Source organism: Lipotes vexillifer, unplaced genomic scaffold (genome assembly GCF_000442215.2).
Source record: "Lipotes vexillifer unplaced genomic scaffold, Lipotes_vexillifer_v1.1 scaffold21, whole genome shotgun sequence".
NCBI classification, from domain to species: domain Eukaryota; kingdom Metazoa; phylum Chordata; class Mammalia; order Artiodactyla; family Lipotidae; genus Lipotes; species Lipotes vexillifer.
Genome location: NW_006774065.1, coordinates 2,106,437 through 2,118,176, shown reverse-complemented (window position 1 = coordinate 2,118,176; position 11,740 = coordinate 2,106,437).

The following is an 11,740-nucleotide window of genomic DNA, read 5'->3' as shown; positions in this document are numbered from 1 at the left end:
CTTTCCCTAGGCTAATATCCAGAAAAGCCGGATAATTGAGGGTCAGAGGTAAGGGAGCTCACACCTGGCAGCTGACCAGGCCTCAGGGCTCATGTAACTGCCCTGAGTCAGTCCTTGAAGTTGTGGAGTCTCTAATTGCCTCTGGGCTTGTGCTGGATTGATGGATCCAGGCCAGGAAAGCTGAAGGGCCTCTACTGCTGTCTCTCTGGGGCTTGTATTGCTGCCCCAGGGCCCTTGCTGACCCGGCAGAGCAGAAAACTCCTTGAAGTGTTTCTTGAAGGCCCACAACCCCCTCAGTTATGAATACCAGCAGGACATGCTGAACAAGGCCTACAGGAAGGCCCAATGATGAACCCCCTGGCCAAGGCTACAGAGTTGGGTGAGCCCAGGCCTGGCTGCCTCGGGAAGGTGGGGGGCACCTGCCGCCTCCCTTGGCCCTGTCCACACGGAGCCAGAGGGTCAGTCATGTCACGCCCCCATCAAAACCCTTCCGTGCTCTCCACCCTTTGCAGAGTCAGTCACACGCCTCCCGAGAAGCCACACGATCCGTCCCTGCCCTCCTCCTCCTTCACCTCGTTCTGTCCCACTGCCCATTTCCTGCTTGGCCAGTGTCCAGGCTTCTGCCTGCTTCGTGGTCTTGATACCTGCTACTCCTTTGCCTGGGTCAGTCTTTTCCACCCGCTATTTTTTTTGTCTTTTAAAGAGGTGAAATTCACATAACATGCAATTAACCTTTTTTTTTGTGGGGGGGTGCGGGTCCACACTAAGGTATGCAGGATCTTAGTTCCCCAGCAAGGGATTGAACTCGTGCCCTCTGCAGTGGAAGCTAGGAGTCCTAACCACTGGACCGCCACGGAATTCCCCACAATTAACCCTTACAAAGCGTGCAAGTTCATTGGTATTACTGTATTCACAATGTAATCATCACCCGGTCTCGGTCTGGGGAGTTTCAAAACTTTCTCATCATCCCATAAAATCCCCTGTCACCCAGTGAAGCAGTCACTGCCCATTCTTCCCGCTCCTGTGCTCTGGTAACCTCTAACCTGCTTTCTGTCTAGCGATTTGCTTATTCTGAGTATATCTGATAAAAGTAATCATACTTTTATGCTTCTGTGACTGTCTCCTTTCATTTGGGTAATGTTTTCAACGTTCATCCACATTGTGGCCTGTGTCAGTGCTTCATTCCTTTTTATGGCTGAGTAATAGTCCACTGTCTGCATACACCACAGTTGGTTCATTCTTCTGTTAGTAGATGGACACTTGGGTTGTTTCCACATTTTGGCGATTGTAAATAGAGCTGTTATAAACATTCATGGACGAGTTTCTGTGTGGACACCCATTTTCATTTCTTTGGGGTCTGTACCTAGGAGTGGGATTGCTGGGTCACATGGTAACTCCAAGGTCAACTTTTTGAGGAACCACCAGACTCATTTACCCCAGACATCCGGGGCTGGCCCTTCCTCCTCACTCAGCCCTCAGCTCAGACGTGACCTCCTCAGATCACCCCAGCTCAAACAGCGCCCCTCTCCCAAATCACTCTTGTCTTTTCACCATTTGGGGTTCATGACCCATTAGAATGTAGGCGATCCTGTACCTCTTATTTTCTGTGGTGACCCGCAGCCCCACACAGTGCCCGGCACTCAATAAATAATAATCAGTTGTTGCTCAACAAGGCATTTGACCAACAGTCTTGTAAGGTGGACAAGACAGAGAATGTAGGTCAGGTAAATGTAAAGTTAGGGAAATCCTCTGCTACATAATGAATACTGATCCATGGAGGTTTGGCACTCTATTGAGGTGATAGACCTCATGGCTCTATTCTTTGATCTGTGTATAATCAGTCACTGTGTAAAGATTTAAAAGGCATGTTTTCTAAAACAATAATAATAATTAATAATAATAATAATCAGTCATTGCTGAATGACTGATCTCAGGTTGTCAAAGGTGAGGAGCTGCAGCAAGGTGAGGCATGTCATTGTCATTTTAAGTCTGTTGGAACCACCCAGGGTGACTCAGCTCTGTGGAAGGAAGCCACTGCTGATGTTTTGTTTTTCCATCCCTCCTTGTTGGTGACTCGACACAGACATGTCTTCAGCAAGCCGCAGCTCCTTGGGCTGGAACAAGTAACCCTCAGTGACTAATTGCAAAGGGAAAAAAAAGACAAAGGTGGAAAGGAATATGGGTGGGAAACTGGTCATATCTATAAGCTTACAGTCAGCCTGGTGAAATGGTTAAGGGCTCCAGCTGGGGGTTCAGGCTGCCAGGGTTCAAATCCCAGCTTTGTAAATTTCTGCAGGTTATTTAATCTCACTTTTCTTTTTTTTGAAAAATAGGGTTAATAGTAGTAGCTGCTTCATAGGCTTGTTGTGAGGATTAAAAGAGTTAATATTATATAAAGTGCTTAGAAAGCGCTTGTTGTGTTGAAAATGCTTTATACCAGAATAGTCATCATCACTATCATCTATCTCAGTACTGATATCTGCAGCTGGGCATTCAGATAAAAGGAGATAATAAATGGGCTTTTAAAAAGTTAAAGGGGGGGACTTCTCTGCTGGCACAGTGGCTAAGACTCCACGCTCCCAATGCAGGGGGCCCGGGTTCGATCCCTGATCAGGGAACTAGATCCCACATGCCACAACTAAGAGTTTGCATGCCGCAACTAAGGAGCCTGACTGCCACAACTAAGACCCCGTGCAACCAAATAAATAAATAAATATTAAAAAAATAAAATAAACCTATTCTTATCCTCTTAAAAAAAAAAGTTAAAGGGGGACTTCCCTGGGAGTCCAGTGGTTAGGACTCAGCGCTTCCAGGGCAGGGGGCGTGGGTTTAATCCCTGGTTGGGGAACTAAAATCCTGCATAACGCACAGCGTGGCAAAAAAAAAAAAAAAGTTAAAGGAAAATTATGAGTATACTTAATGCCTCTGGGCAGTAAAATTTTAAATAGTTAAAATGACCAATTTTATGTTATGTGTATTGTACCACAATTTAAAAAAGTAAATGTAAACAACCTCTTTCTGAGCCACCTGCCAAAAAAAAAAAAGGTAAGGAATTTCTCCGTATTATTATTTGAAATTATAATAGTTCTCCTACCTGGGGCCAGAAATAACAACCTCAGCAGAAATGGCTGTTTGGGTGCTGCATTCCAGAGTCGCTGCTCTGTGGAATTTTCTAGAATTTCAGGCCCTGGAGGAGGGCAGGATTACAGAGTGGATGGAGCTGCCGTCAGTAGACGCTCAGGTCTGGGAGAGCTTCTCGGCTGGACGCACTGGCTGTCTGTCGGGCTTTTCAACTTCTGTTTTCAGTAAATAGAAGTCAGAACAGCTGCTTTCCATCTTGTCCCAGGAAGTCTTCCGGGGCCCCTTTGGCGCTTGTCACTGGAGGGTCGGGTTAGTTTGTTCTGAGTGTTCCATCCCCCCACCCCCGGGGAAAACGTACACGCAATCATAAAACAAACACACGTGTGCCCACCGCTCAGAACCGACCATCATTAACCTTTTCTTCTATGTGCTTTGAATCTGCTTTTATGCTTAACAAAAGAGTAAAGCATTGCATGTTTGTGTCCCTCTGTCTCCAATCACCAGAGACAAACTCCAGCATGAACGGAGCCTGTAGCCTCCCAGTCTACTAATAAACTTTGCACACATATTTATAGATCCAAGAAATAGATTTCATACCGTTTTGTGTGTATTAATTAGCAAAAACAACTCAATCATAACATCTATTGATATCTTTCTGTAGCGTGCTTTTTTTTGCTTGTTTTTATGTTTTTGAGATCTTTCCAAGTTAACATGTATGGATTCAATTTATGCCTTTTCCTCCCACATAATATTCCACCATATGTCCTGTACCATGTTTACAACCAAATTAAAGACATATCAGTTGCTTCCAGTGTTTGCAAATGCGAACCAGGTGGCTACAAACGTCCTTGGGCTAATTGCTCCAGAACAGTGTTTTTCAAATTGCCTGAGGCATGGCTAGGTCATGAAATCAATTTTTTCTTAAATAATATAGGACAGAATAATTTGTAATGAATACTATTCCTTGGTGAAGCTTGTGTTTTGTGTGCACGTATACTTGGTAGGGAGGTAAAAGTGCTTTTCTTACTAAGGATTGCAGTGAAAGCAAAGTTTAAAAAACATTCCTCTCCCAGCGATTCTACCCAAGAGAAATGCAACGTATAGCCACACAAAAACTTGCACACAGATGTTCACAGAAGCTCTATTCACAACAGCCGAAAGGTGGAAACAACCCAAATGTCCATCAACAGATGAATGGAAAAACAAAATGGAATCTAGCCATAAAATAGAATATTATTCCACCATAATAAAGAATAAAGTACTGACACATGTTCCAACATAGATGAAGCTTGAAAACATGATGCTAAATGAAAGAGGCCAGACACAAAAGGCCACATACTGTCTGATTCCATTAATATGAAATGTCCAGAATAGACAAATCCACAGAGATGGAAGGCAGATTAGTGGTTGCCAAGGGCTGGGGGTTGGAATGCAGAGTGACTGCTTAATAGGTACGGATTTCCTTTCGGGGTGATGAAAATGTTCTGGAATCAGGTAGTGATGATAGTTTCACAACATTGCGAATTTACTAAAAGCCACTGAATTCTATGCTTTAAAATGGTTTTAATGATGAATTTTTTGTTAAGTGAATTTTACTTCTGTTTTTTTAAAAAAGGAAAGCCACTCCTGCAAGGCATACTAAGAGCAGAATTGTGGGACGTAGAGTTTGCTCTTTCCAACTTTTTTACTAGATGTGGCAAATTGCTCTCCAAAGCAGTTGCCGCAATTTGCACTCTTACCACAGTGAATGAGCGCTTCTGTCTCTTCACATCCACACCAACACCTCATACCCAAGAGAAGAATAAGAGAGAGAATAACTCAGAGTTGAATTGTGGGTATAAACCAGAGGTCCCAATCTAGAGGCCCAAGGACTTGTTTTGTTTGGCTTGTTTGTATTTTTTAAAGTTTGAATTAGATACCTACAGTTAAAGTTGACTGATCACAAAATGTGGTTTGCCCGCTTCCTTTGCAACATTGGAAGGCCTGGCCCCATTTCATACACATTTCCTTGTGGTGACAGCGGCAGAGGTGAGCCCCAGGTGCCCTCTTTAAAGGAGGAATGAGGTATTCATTTCACCACAGTCCCCGCCGCTCCCCAAAGTCTTACAGCTGGTCCCAATTACTGCTTATGTTTCCCCTCTGGCCCATGTACTCCTTTGAATGCACGCAGCCTGGTGTAAAGCTTTGAGCTCCATCTGGGGGCTCACCCTCACAGCTTGTGCAGGCCACAACCTGCAAAACTGTACCAGGACAGCCCTGATGAAGAGAAGGAGGAGAGACGATTTCCAAGCCCATCACCTGTGGATGTTTCCGGAGATAGGCGAGGTCTCAGCCAGACATAGGGAGAAAAGCAAACTTGGGAGCTTGAGCGGAAGGTGGGGTCAGAGCCCTGGGGTAGCCACCATGCAGGGGATAGGGGAACAGGCCGTGGAGGGGCCATCATTCCAGCGTCCACTTGAGGATTCTTGGCCTCAAAGAGCCCGCCTTCAGCATCCTCTCCAGCTCTGCATCCAGTGAGCAACCTCTCGAGTTCCTGCGTTTCTGTCCTTGGAGATGTCAGCTCTGACCGTGACCCCAAATCAGATTAACAGCCTCCTCCCAACACACACAGGCTCTGGGTCAGAGTCTGCGGAGACCAGCTGCTTGGAAGAACCCATCTGCTGCCTAATGCACTCAATTCTGCTTCAGGGGCCAGCTTGGAAGAGGGAGGGGGGAGGGGAGGGGGTGACCTGCAGCAGGTGGCTCTGGTGGTGCAAAATGCCCAGGGTGAATATCTGGGCTGGCGGGTGCTGATTATAGAATTCTCCGTGTTTTTGTAAATATTAAAAAAAAAAAAAAAGCCCCTTTTCCCAGATGCCGAAGATGCAGCTGTGGAGAGAGGCTTCCCTAGATCCCGCCTCCAGCGTGACAACTACCTAGGACCAGCTCCCATAATTTGCAGGGCCCAGAGCAAAGTGAAAATGTAGGACCCCTTGTTCAAAAATTAAGAATTTCCAGACGGTGGCCACAGAGCTTTAAACCAAGTGCGGGACCCTACTGTGCCCTACTGTGCCCGGAGCCCCCGTGGGACTGTCTGGGTCGCACCGCCGTGAAGCCAGCACTGCCTCTAACCCTCTCACCGCCCCCAGATCCTCACGCCAGGATTAAGCCTGCTCGGGATCCCCGCGGCCCCCACGCTGTCTCCGTTGTGTCTCATTCTTGTTTGTTTCCTTGCCTGTTCCCCCCGCCCGGCCCGAGAATATGCTTTTCCCAAGGGCCCAACTGCCATGCTTTCCCCCTGCTTGCCTACCACAGCGCCTGGGACAGAGGAAGGCAGCTATATTTGCTAAATTAATTGTAACAGAGAAAAAGTCCGCTTCAACAATGATGGCTCTCCACTTTATACCCACTAGGATGGCTATAATCAAAAATAAATAAATAAAAACAGAAAATAGGGCTTCCCTGGCGGCGCAGTGGTTGAGAGTCCGCCTGCCGATGCAGGGGACACGGGTTCGTGCCCCAGTCCGGGAAGACCCCACATGCCGCGGAGCAGCTGGGCCCGTGAGCCATGGCCGCTGAGCCTGCGCGTCCGGAGCCTGTGCTCCGCAACGGGAGAGGCTACAACAGTGAGAGGCCTGCGTACTGCAAAAACAAACAAACAAACACAAAAAACAAAAAAAAACCCAGAAAATAACAAGTGTTGGTGAGGACGTGGAGAAATAAGAACCCTCATACTTTGCTGGTGGGAATGTAAAATGGTGCAGTCGCTGTGGAAGATAGTTTGATAGTTCCTCAATGTATTAAATACAGAGTGATCATACGACCCGGCAATTCTGCTCCTAGGTATAAACCCCAGAGAATCGAAAACATGTCTACACAAAAGCATGAATATTCATAGCAGCATTATCCACAATAGCCAAAATGTGTCAACAACCCAAGTGTCCATCAACCGATGAATGAATTAACAGAATGGGGTCCATCCATACAATGGAATATTATTCAGACATAAAAAGGAATGAAGCACTGACACAGGCTACAATGTGGATGAACCTTGAAAACATGATGCTGAGTGAAAGAAGCCAGACTCAAAAGGCCACATAGTCTATGATTCCATTTATATGAAATGTCCAGAACAGGCAAATTTATAGAGACAGAAAGTAGACTGGTGGTTGCCAGGGGCTGGTGGAGGGGGAGTGGATGGTGACTGTTAATGGGGACAGAGTTTTGGGAGGGGGTGATAAAATGTCCTGGAACGAGATAATGGTGACAGTTGTACCACACTGTGAATGTACTAAATGTCGTTAGTGGTAAATGTTGTGTATATTTTATCACAGTAAAAACAATTTTAAAAACCTGTCTTTAAATGCAATGTGGTACCCTGAATTGGATCTTGGAACAGAAAAAGGACATAGTGGGAAAGCTGGTGAAATCCAAAAAAAGCTTGGCATTTCATTGCCAGTGCTGTGCCAGTGTAGGTTTCTTAGTCGTGACAAATGTATCACGAACACATGAGATGTTAACATAAGAGAAGCTGGGTGAGGGTATATAGCAATGCCCTCTACCATCATCGCAACTTTTCTGTAAATCTAAAATGATTCCAAAATGAAACATGTATTTTCAAAAATCATATATGCCTTCTAAAAAGGGTCTTGCTTGGTCTCCAGAAGGTTCTTTTGTCCTTTGCCTGCCTAGGGCCCACTTTGCAATTTAGGGAGCTGGAGCTGACTCTTTGGCATGGGAGAGGGAGAATCTGGAGCTCCCAGCTGGGAGGGGAGGGATGAGGCGAAGAGAGGGGCGGGGGGGAGGGGGGAGGGAGGCACCTGGGCTGGAACAGGGTTGGGCTGGGGGTCCCCCATGGCAAGTAGAACCGCTTTGCTGGGGAAGCTCCAAGGACTTTGGGGAACAGGAATGTCCAACACAGAGGCTGCAAATGGATGTTCCACAGGCTGAGGACTAGAGATGTGTTATATTATTTACCCTTACTTTTGTAAAAATAATTGAGCCAATCTATAAAAAGCAGTCGATCTCACATTAAAATTGGAAATTTCCAACTTCTCTGGAAACATCTGAAGATCTGCTAACTCAAGGCCACCTTCCTGCATGACCCCAAAGGGCCGGAGCCGAGTCCCAGGCAACCCCTTGAAGCGGACGTGCGCTCTCCCATTTGCCACGGTCCCCACCAGTCCCTGTTGTCACCAGCTACTGACACCGAGCCTCGGTTACCATTTATCCTCAAGTTTGCACCATATTCTACTTCTAACGGAACAGATTTTCTCTGCACCATGTCAAAAGTGGAAAAGAGAAACCAAGATATTGTCAGACTTTTCTTACACCTGGCTGGCTTCACTTGCCTATGATATCTACCTGGTTCCTAGAGGCACTTTTTTTTTTTTACATCTTTATTGGAGTATAATTGCTTTACAATGGTGTGTTAGTTTCTGCTTTATAACAAAGTGAATCAGTTATACATATACATATGTTCCCATATCTCTTCCCTCTGCGTCTCCTTCCCTCCCACCCTCCCTATCCCACCCCTCTAGGTGGTCACCCTAGAGGCACTTATGTTCGAGAACTCAAGTCTAATGTTTGACCTGCAGCCTTTGCTGCAATGTCAACATACCCTCCCCAACCCATGCCCTTAAATCTTCACTCTCACGGGTGTTCTGTGTTTGGGGTCAAACACACACACTAATTCTTGGGTGTGAATCCTGGTTCTACCCCTTACTAGCTGGGTGGTCTTGGCCAAGTCACTTAACTGCTCTGTGCCTCAGTTTCTCCAGCTGTAAAGTGGGCATGACATTGTACCTACCTTTCAGGGGTTTTATGAGGATTAGGTGACGTAGCCCATGCAAAGCATGTAGACCTGTGCCTGGAACAGAACAAAAGAGGCAGAGAAAATTTCAGGGGGTGACAAGTGCTGTGATTAACAGATCAGGGTGACTAGGGGAAACCCCACATTCAGTACTTGTTGCGGAGGAGGGGACACGTGAGCTGAAAGAGGAATGAGAAGGAACCAGCTGGGAACTGAGGGGAAGGAACAGTGTGTCAGGCAGAAGGAACAGTCAGTGTAAAGTTTCAGAGGCAAGAATGAGCCTGGGCCGCTCAAGGGCCAGAAGGAAGAAGGGCGGTGTGGCTGGAGCAGAGCACCTGAGGGTCAGATTTAAGGCCGAAAGGCAGGCAGCGGCCTTGCAGCCGTGGGACGCCGGGGGAGGGTTCTCAGCAGCCAGAGGCCAGAATCTGACTGACGAAGGGGCGAGTGAACCTGGCAGCAGCAGGCTGGTCCAGCCCGGAGCCTCTACTTCCAGTTCCACGATCCCCATCACAACCAGCCCGACCCAAGCCTGGCTGTCCTTGCCCTCCGAGCATCGAATCCCCCCACCCCCCTAAACAAACAGGAAGTCTTGAGGTGGCCCTGGGCCAGGTCAGTGGCCCCCGGGTAGTGGCAGAGCAAGGGATGCAAAGCCACTCGGATGAAAGGCTGCAGGGTCCCCCCGCAAGAGAGATCCACGTCAAATTCCTGGAACCTGTGAGCGTGACCTTACTTGGAAAAAGGGTCTTTGCAGATGTGATTCAGAATCTCAAGATGAGATCATTCTGGATTATCCACATGGGCTCAAAATCCAATGACAAATGTCCTTATAAGAGAAAGGCAGGGGGAGATTTAAGATGCACGGGGAAGAAACCCACGCGAAGACGGAGGCAGAGACAGGAGGGATGCGGCCACGAGCAAGGAATACCTGGAGCCACCAGAAGCTGGAAGAGGCCAGGAAGGAATCTCCCCTGGAGCCTTCGGAGGGAGCGCAGCCCTGCCGACACCTCGATGTCGGCGGGAGAGAATACGTTTCTGTTGTTTTAAGGCACCCAGTTTGCGGCCATTTGTTCTAGCGGCCCGCAGGAAACCAATACTCCTCCTCCAAGCCCCCGCCCCAGGCAGGAGGTCCAATCTCTCCTTCCATCCTTGCAGCACATCCCCCTTTCCAGGTGGAAACACTGAGGCCCAGAGAGGGGACGATAAATGGGGAAGCCCCTTACAGCTGTCTCAACTTTCCTCCTGCCTGAATTGAACTCACCTATGTATCTTGTTGGGTTTTCACAGCATTTTAAAATTTCTATTTATTTTTATTATGGAATGGTAAGCACAGAAAGAATCCAGATAACAATGCCCTGCAACTTTTTCGTTCCCTACTCTTGGGGGCTTAGCTGTGGGGTCTTGGCGGTGTGGCATAGGGATAATTAACCTCTCTGAGCTTCGGATTCCTCAACTTTAACATGGGGAGAGGGACTTCCCTGGTAGTCCAGTGGTTAGGACTCCGTGCTTCCACTGCAGGGAGTACGGGTTCGATGCCTGGTCGGGGAACAAAGGTCCTGCATGCCACACGACACGGCCTAAATAAATAAATAAATAAAATTTTTTAAATGGGGAGAGAACTGGTTGTTGTGAGGATTAAGTGAGAATGGATGATAAGCACCTGGTGTCTCTCCGATTCCACCTGAAACCCCAGCCTGGGCCCGAGCAGGTTCTTGCTGTGGGACCCAGTTCTCAGGCTCATGATGGCTTCTTCAGGTGGGGAGCCAGAGGGTCCTGGATAAATAAGATGCTCCAGGCAGGCCCAAGCCCCTGAGGGCAAGCAGGGGACCCAGCTGGCAACAGTCTGGGTCTCAGGCCTTGGTTTAATTGGCAGGAAAACGGGTACACGGCAGCCGTGGAGCTGGTATATGCGGTGTGACTGTACCAGTAGTTAAAGTATTCAAATACTTCTCTACCAGTTGGTAAAAGCCACTGCCCAGCCCCCACTCCCGGGACCCCAGACTTCCACACAATCCAGCAAGTAAGAACCACCACCAGGAGGTCTTCCTGTGTCCCGTTCTAAGCCTCTCTTCTGATTGAGCTGTTCTGCTGCGTAATATTTCTCGGCGCCATGGGCTGGTGGGCGTGGGGCGCCGCGTCCCTGATGGAAAAAAACAGGTGGCATTTGCTGGGTCTCAGCTTTCCCGGGAGGTACAGAAGCCCCAGGGATTTAGAGGAGACAGGTCTCTGTTATTCCGCACAAGCCCCATGGAGGCAGACAGACAGACACGGATGTCTGCGCTGGGGTCCTGGGGACGTGAAGGGGCTCCTGGACACTGGGCGGAGGCCCTAGACCACCCGAAGTCTCCCCACAACTACACCAGGCAGGGCCGGGGGAGAGTCAGTGGATGGAGAAACCTAACCAGGCGACGAGGCAGACGGCCCAGGAAGAGGTCAGAAGTCAGGGGTCAGAGGTAGTATACTTTATTGACCGGGTTCTCCCAACATTTGCAACCCCGCTACAAAGCCAGACCTGGGCTTTGCCAGTGTCCCGTCCACTGGACAGGGAAGAGAACGCGACTCCCAAACGTCCAAGGGGCCTCAGAAGAGCAGAGCGGCAGGGTGCACGTGGGAAGGGGCCGCCAGCCAGGGGAGGGGCAGGGGGAGGGGCTAGCGCCGGGCGCTGGGCCAGGGACACCCCAAGGCTCCGCCAGGCCTGGCCAGCCCCTCACTCTCCCACTTAAGGTCCGTAGTGGTTCACAGTGAGACTGGCTTAGATTTGGGAGGGCGGAAGGGGTGAGGGCAGGCAGGCGCCTTCCACTCCCCACCCACCCTTGGCCTGACTCACAAAGCTGGGAAGAGGGAGAGACAGGAAGCCCCCTCCCCGCGTTC